Source organism: Entelurus aequoreus, linkage group LG04 (assembly GCF_033978785.1).
Source record: "Entelurus aequoreus isolate RoL-2023_Sb linkage group LG04, RoL_Eaeq_v1.1, whole genome shotgun sequence".
Lineage (NCBI taxonomy): Eukaryota > Metazoa > Chordata > Actinopteri > Syngnathiformes > Syngnathidae > Entelurus > Entelurus aequoreus.
In genome coordinates this window covers 23,855,416-23,863,000 of record NC_084734.1, presented here as the reverse complement: position 1 = coordinate 23,863,000, position 7,585 = coordinate 23,855,416, and the positions used below count along the sequence as shown (strand labels likewise).

General features: G+C 41.0%; 1 pseudogene; it reads right to left on the bottom strand.

Annotated features, from left to right (window-relative positions):
- Positions 1 to 847: 847 nt before the first annotated feature.
- Positions 848 to 6,347, bottom strand: LOC133649173 (uncharacterized; annotated as a pseudogene).
- Between the last annotated feature and the right edge of the window lie 1,238 nt (positions 6,348 to 7,585).

The following is a 7,585-nucleotide window of genomic DNA, read 5'->3' as shown; positions in this document are numbered from 1 at the left end:
ATGGAAAAAGGTTCATGTATTTGATATACTTAGACATTCCTACTTTTAACTTGTCAAATGTATTTTTTTTACCATGAAAAAACAATTTTAAAAAATATATATATAAACTATAGCATTTCCATAAGAGTATAGACATATTATTTTGTACACTCAATTATATTAGTTAAGTCAAATAAACCAAAGACAGAAAATTTGTACACTCAATTATATTAGTTAAGTCAAATAAACCAAAGACAGAAGATTTGTACACTCAATTATATTAGTTAAGTCAAATAAACCAAAGACAGAACATTTGTACACTCAATTATATTAGTTAAGTCAAATAAACCAAAGACAGAAGATTTGTACACTCAATTATATTAGTTAAGTCAAATAAACCAAAGACAGAAAATTTGTACACTCAATTATATTAGTTAAGTCAAATAAACCAAAGACAGAAGATTTGTACACTCAATTATATTAGTTAAGTCAAATAAACCAAAGACAGAAAATTTGTACACTCAATTATATTAGTTAAGTCAAATAAACCAAAGACAGAAAATTTGTACACGCAATTATATTAGCTAAGTCAAATAAACCAAAGACAGAAGACTTTGCATCATTGATTTTATTTCTCACCCCAGGCTAAAAATGTTTGATCTGTAAAGAAAAAAAAATGGTTTTAGCCTAGCCAAATACATTCCTTAAGCTTCCATAAATGTTTAACAATGGCAAGTATCAAGGTATTTTTCTGGCCCATAACAAGCAACCCTGTTCCCTGTTTCCAGTTCTGTTCATTTTCCACTGTCTAGAAAGGAAACAGATTGCGGTTCTTATAGGCACAATAACAATGCAAGATTTAAAACTAAGGTAATTGAAATAAGTGGAGGAATTACGCTTTAGTCTAGCAATAGTTGACTACAAGACTAATTAATCACATGACCTCTCACCTGTAGCCCTCCTTGCACTCGTCGCCGTTTTCTGTCCTGCAATCGGTCTTCTTCAGACCTTAGTGATTTAATGACAACATACATTCACTATGAAAACATTCATGTTGGTCTGTTGACCGTGAGTAAAACATTTTTTTTGTGATTTGGGATATTCAGGGCACTTACGGCATGGGGAAGTTCTGCAGGAGAGCGAGACACCACCATCTCCTAATTTGCAGCATGTTTTCCTTTGAAGAAGGAAATGCAGGAAGATGTTAATATGTTGTAAAAAAATAACACCTTGTACACTAAGCATAATGTGTCACGATTTACACAAACCTCTCTGAAATCACATTTGGCCCCCATTACAATGTACAGAGTGTACTGTAAGTCAAGAGGTACTGGTTAATATAATGTCAGGCGTATTCCCAAAGATACATTTTTCAATACAAATTAATGTGGTTTTAATGTAGCAAGCAAACATTTTTACAGACAACAGCAATGCTATAACATGCTGATTTGGTCTTACCATCAAAACAAACACGCCACAGTTGTTGGAGCACCCTTGCTTGGTTAGGCCCTGAGGTGTGAACAATGTATTTTAAGAAAAGTATGGCAAGAAAATAGTAAAAAGTTAGCAAATGCTCTTATGTAATGTCTCACCTGGACATCATTCACACCAAGCTCTCTCCAGGGGCCAGAAGAGAGGCTGTGAGCAACGTGTCTGTACAAATAAGCCAAATAAAAGTCACTCAACTTCAATCAACTTTTGATTGAAAGACATGCATAAACGCTTGGAACAAAGCTGGAACTGAATAAGGAAGAGGTTGGAACTTCAAATAAAAAAGTTTTCATAACAGGCTTAAACAGAACTACCCGTCTCAAAAAAGATTAATAGTTCTGTTTCCATCTGTTTAAGGAATCAAAATAGTTGGAATATGGAATGGAATATTTTAGATCAAATAAAAACAGAACCATTAATTAAAACAAACAAAGGACAAGTGGTTTCAAACAGAACTACCACTGTCCAGGATTATGTGAGGTGCCCTAAAAACCTGAATAGACTGGTTCTATTCTCATCTCTCCAACCGCTGCCCCAGAGGGAATCTAGGAAGAAAATCTCCCTAGCCTGTGGCCTCAGTATCTGTTAAATATTCAATTTCAAATATAACCAGTTGCAGTGAGTTGTGTAATGTTCCTGGAATCCCAAAAGAGCTGACAGGAATTTAATTATAGAAAAACATTAAAATCAGCAATGAGCAACTTGTTGTGTAAAGAGAAAAAAGGAAGAAAATATAAAGGTATTTACACAGAGTGTCCAATGTCCAGGTACGAACACTGGGAGAATAATCCACTGTAGACTGGCTGCATTATCCTGTAAAAAGACAACAATAGCTGAATATTAAATGCTCAAACTTCACTCAATAGAGCAAAACTTTTAAACAAATTACCGGAAGGTGATCCATGGGGTTCCTTGATGATGGTGGGAACCAAGAGGAAATGACATAGCTGTCTGCAGCAAACAGGTTCTCTACCCGCTATAACAAAGAAAGTTTGCGCAATCTCTTACTGTCAAAATATATTGACTATTGAACTAGACTATCCAATAATTTTGAATTAAATATTTCACAGGAGCTACACTACCTTCTCAATCATTTTGAGACAAGAGTTCAGAATCTAGTAGAACACATAAACGCAAATTATTGAAATATTTTGAAAAATATTACATAAACCATATCAGCACAGCATATTCTGTATGCCTACCGTTCCCTCCATGTCCCGCTGCAAACCCAGAGTCCAAAAGTCAAAGCGGGTCAGGATGATGTTATTCACCATTGCAAGGTGCTGAGTGTGACTTTTGGTCTCATCCAAGACATGAGACAGCTAGTGGAAGAAAACAAAGTCTTTATACATGTATGATTATATGAGTGACATTCACAGTGGCACAATAGTTAACTTTACCAGTTGTTCCTGGCTGTCTTGGAGTTTCTGTCCCCAGTATGCTCTGTTTGCTGAAAACTTGTGGAGACTAGGGAAGTCTCCATGAGGTCTCTGCTCACTGTCATCATTTACTAGTGTAGAAAGCAACAACCGAAAAATAAAATTAAGTGTGAAATGTCACATTTCTCATTTGAATGATGTGCAAAATAGAGCCATGACTCACACTCTTGAGACTCCTCTTGTTCATTCACTGATGACCCAGTTGACATCACGGCTGATGGGGAGTGAGCTATAGGAAAACATGCAACAAACTTAATTGTCTAAAGTAGATAAGGATGACAAATGTGCATAATGATTCAATCCCATACCTAAGACTACCCTTCCATGGCTGTCAAACTGCAATGAAACATCTGGAGGGACAATCTTGCTGTACTGATTTTTGATTTTTTGGTTCCTTGCCATGTTGTAATGGTGGAGAATGTTTCTTTGTAGAAAAATGTGTGTTGATGGGGTTGTCTGATTTAAAAAGTAATTGTTTTTTCTCATCCCTGAAAACAGCTGCTCCGCACACTGGCTGTTAATAAGACCAGCAAGTTCAGGCACAAGCTCCAGCTTTCTTAGAACCTCACACTGGTCTTTGCTGTTTCCCTGGTGGAACAAATCGTTCAAAGCAAAATGCTGTGAGGATCCAGTGAGAGGGTGACCATCTTTGTCAGCTGGCTTTTTTTTAAATTTCAGCCAAGGCAAGTTGACATGGACCTTTCCCTCTGAGGCCTGCTTCACGTTCTCTGGGGTGGGATCCAGTAACCTTCCCTGAAAAGGGGCAAATATTCCTGGCTGCCTGCGGTTGGCATGCAGTGCCAGACCCCTGGCATAATCATATACAGCCACATTGGGGAGGTGTTTCCAGGACAGCAAGAGATCCACAAAGTCACGTGGACTCTCTGCTCTAAAGTTGAATTTTACTGAAAACACAACTCCACATGGGCAAGTGATAACTGCCCAACCACCTGTGAAACAGAAAAAAACAGTAATAACTGACATTAGGAGCATGTATAGCTAACCTACTGCATAATGATAAGTAATGTATTTAACACAACAATGTATAACAAAGTGAAATCATCTTAAACATTCCATATCATTTCACTTAGCAGAAGCACCCCACACTTTCTCAAACACCTTGTTGTAGGTGACTCTATTAGACATTTTGTCAGACAGTCTCATGACCATATCTACCTTGGACCCGTTATCATCCACACCACACTGTTTGCACAGTGCCCTGACCTCCTGTACCTGTTGTGAACATGCAATGAAGTTGATATTGTTAATATAGCATAATCATATTTTTTGTTAGCATAAAGAAGTGGATTTGGCATATTTCATCAACTCATTCACCTTCAAGTTCACAAGCTCATCTGTGAGCCGCTCCTCATTCATTTTTTCATCATCATCAAAGTTATCATCTCCATTCATTTTTGGGGCTTTGCAATTTTACATGGGATTAATCCCCGACTGAGCATTTCTGTGGCCACAGTCAACATTACCATCATAGCCTTCAGGTGGGCTTGGGATGTCACTCACTGTTAAAACAATAGTTTGTTATTCATAGCTCAATCACTAAAAAAACACTCTGAACACGACATTTGATGCAGCGTTATTCAAGGGCATGGGTAATATGATGTTACACAATTCAGAGACAGATGAGGTGCTATACAAACAATGAAGCTAAAATATGTGAAATAACAGTATAACTCACCTGGCATATTGAAAACGCCTTTTCTGTGGAGGTCCATAACAACAACTGTTGGGTTGTTTCCGCATGACACACAACTGTACGTGTATTCATGGTCGGTTAGGGCCTCAAAGTGGAGGTATGCCTGCAGAACTCTTTCCTTGTTTGGAAAGGACACATTTTCCGTTTTCTCTATAATTTCTATCACTTTACTGATAGCTGTATGGGTCTGGAAAATTATGAGAAACAGGTGTATTCCAATGTTGTAACATTTCAAAATAAAAGTAATATATTTTGTAAGAGTTGCATCTTCAATTGTCTTTTATTTTACAGGATTTAACTGTAATGAATACATTTTAATAAAAGTGGAACAAGCAAGTATATCTTATTATTAGTATGCTTGCGGTAGCAAAGCACATCTAAGTCCCGTTGACATGATTATTTGCCCCACATTTTTTCGTCTGTGTGTGTATGTATGGGTGGGTATGTGAGGTAGTGAGTGAGAGAGCGAGAGCAAGAGAGAGAGAGAGAGGGAGAGAGAGTACCTGTAGTGCATTCCTGACCATCAGGCACAAGTGCAGAGACAGGATGATGTGGTCATCAAAGTTGTGGATACCCTCCTTCCACTCCTGGTATCTGTAAATCATGCCACAGTTCAGGCATGATTTCCTGTATGTTGATATTCCTAAAAACACAGTCCAACCAAAGATCATGATTATTGCTTTTATGTCATTTGAGATTAGTAGAAACATTTTTTTCTGTTTTTAATGTACATATAAATTATGTCACCCATTAACACAATAGAAAGACCTGTGATGGTACTAACCTTCAACTACACTTGTGCTTGTCAGGATCTTGCCTTTCGCTGTTATCAGCTGTTCACAGAGTGTGTATTCACATTCTACACACTTTGTTTCACTGGGGATAAGGTGCTTAGGAAAGCTGTCATCTCTTCTTCCCTCTCTCGACTGCTCTATGAGAGCCTGGGGTATATTTGCCGGGAGCTTTTTGTGGTTGAGGAGGTATTTAAGCATCCTTGCAATTTCTCTGTCATCTGGTGGATAACTGTCCTCGTTAGAGTCGCTGTCGTATTGGACTGTGCTGATCTCGGTAGGATTAAGTGTCTCTTCCTCTGTGCTCTTCACCTTCCTAAAAAGCTCCCTCTTTGTTACAAACAGATGCCCTTTAGCAACAGCTTTATGGATACAGGATTGTCTCGCTTTAGAGCAGGGACAATGCCAGGTGTTTTGCTTTGCATCATATGCCACAATAACTCTTCCCAACCTGCTGTAGTATGTTACCCTTTTTTCATAAACGGATATATGAAATTTAGATGGTGGACCACCTACAGTCAGGTGCACAGACAGAGGCACACCCTCAGCATCAGCATTTTTTTGGCAACGCAAGAGGCCGGCCTTACGCTCCTCACCAAACCACTTGTTTTCCACCATTCTTTCCAAGGCCTCACCTGGTAGTGTCACGGTTTGACCGTCAGTGCGTGGGCAATACAATAATGATTGGATGTGGTGGCACTCGAAAGGCAACATCCCGCTCCTTTGAGCAAAGTCAGCATTCAAACAACACTGGTCGACCTCACAGATGATCTTCTGTGCTGGCCCCCATATATTCTTGATTACATGTATGGGTGTTGCAGGACCACAAAAAGATTTTTCAACTGCAAACACACCATGTGTAGCATCGATACACTGACAGGCCAAAAATCTGTCCTTCGTTATCGTCCCAAGGAGGTTGCTGTGTTTTCTCATGCAGTGTGTTTTGAAGTTTCTTTTGTTTAAAATCAACTTACAATGAGGACAACGGAATTTATTGAGCTTACTTGATGCTTTAGTGGCTGTGGAACATCCTGCAGGAGCCAATGGGTGCCGAGTGGGGGCCACAGGGAACTGAGTGGGGGCCACAGGGAGCTGAGCAGGGGCCACAGGGAGCTGAGCGGGGGCCACAGGGAGCTGAGCGGGGGCCACAGGGAGCTGAGGGAACTGAGTAGGGGCCACAGGGAGCTGAGTGGGGGCCACAGGGAGCTGAGCGGGGGCCACAGGGAGCTGAGGGAACTGAGTGGGGGCCACAGGGAGCTGAGCGGGGGCCAAAGGGAGCTGAGGGAGCTGAGCGGGGGCCACAGGGAGCTGAGGGAACTGAGTGGGGGCCACAGGGAGCTGAGCAGGGGCCACAGGGAGCTGAGCGGGGGCCACAGGGAACTGAGCGGGGGCCACAGGGAGCTGAGGGAACTGAGTGGGGGCCACAGGGAGCTGAGCGGGGGCCAAAGGGAGCTGTGGAGCTGAGCGGGGGCCACAGGGAGCTGAGGGAACTGAGTGGGGGCCACAGGGAGCTGAGCAGGGGCCACAGGGAGCTGAGCGGGGGCCAAAGGGAGCTGAGGGAGCTGAGCGGGGGCCACAGGGAGCTGAGGGAACTGAGCAGGGGCCACAGGGAGCTGAGCGGGGGCCACAGGGAACTGAGCGGGGGCCACAGGGAGCTGTGCAGGGGCTGCAGCTTGCACCTCCTCCTGGTGTATTTGTAGGTGCCTTACCAATTGCAATCGATTTATTAGTGTTGCTGCACAATAGCAACAATGAAAATGTGTTGCCGTCCGACAACTTAATCCATACTTGATTATTGTGAACCCTGTAAGAGAGGAATTAAGGGAGTAAGATTCATACTTGTGAAAAAATACAAATTAATTCATTTGTGTAATATTTTAGATAAGCACCTTTGTGTTTCACTGACGAATGGCCTTTTATATGTTTGTCAACCTTATATTTTTTACCCACGTATTTACAGTAGGGACAGTGGAACAGTTCACTGTTGGTGATGTTATTAATGTTTGGTGTATCACCATCCAAAAGTATACTAATGTGTCTCTATAGATCAGAGGGGAAAAGAATAAACATTAAAAGGCACAGCATCACTTAAACCCCTGCTAAAACATAACTTTTATCATCTGAAATTGACACTGAAATGTTGATCTTTTTTACCACATTGACGTCATCAG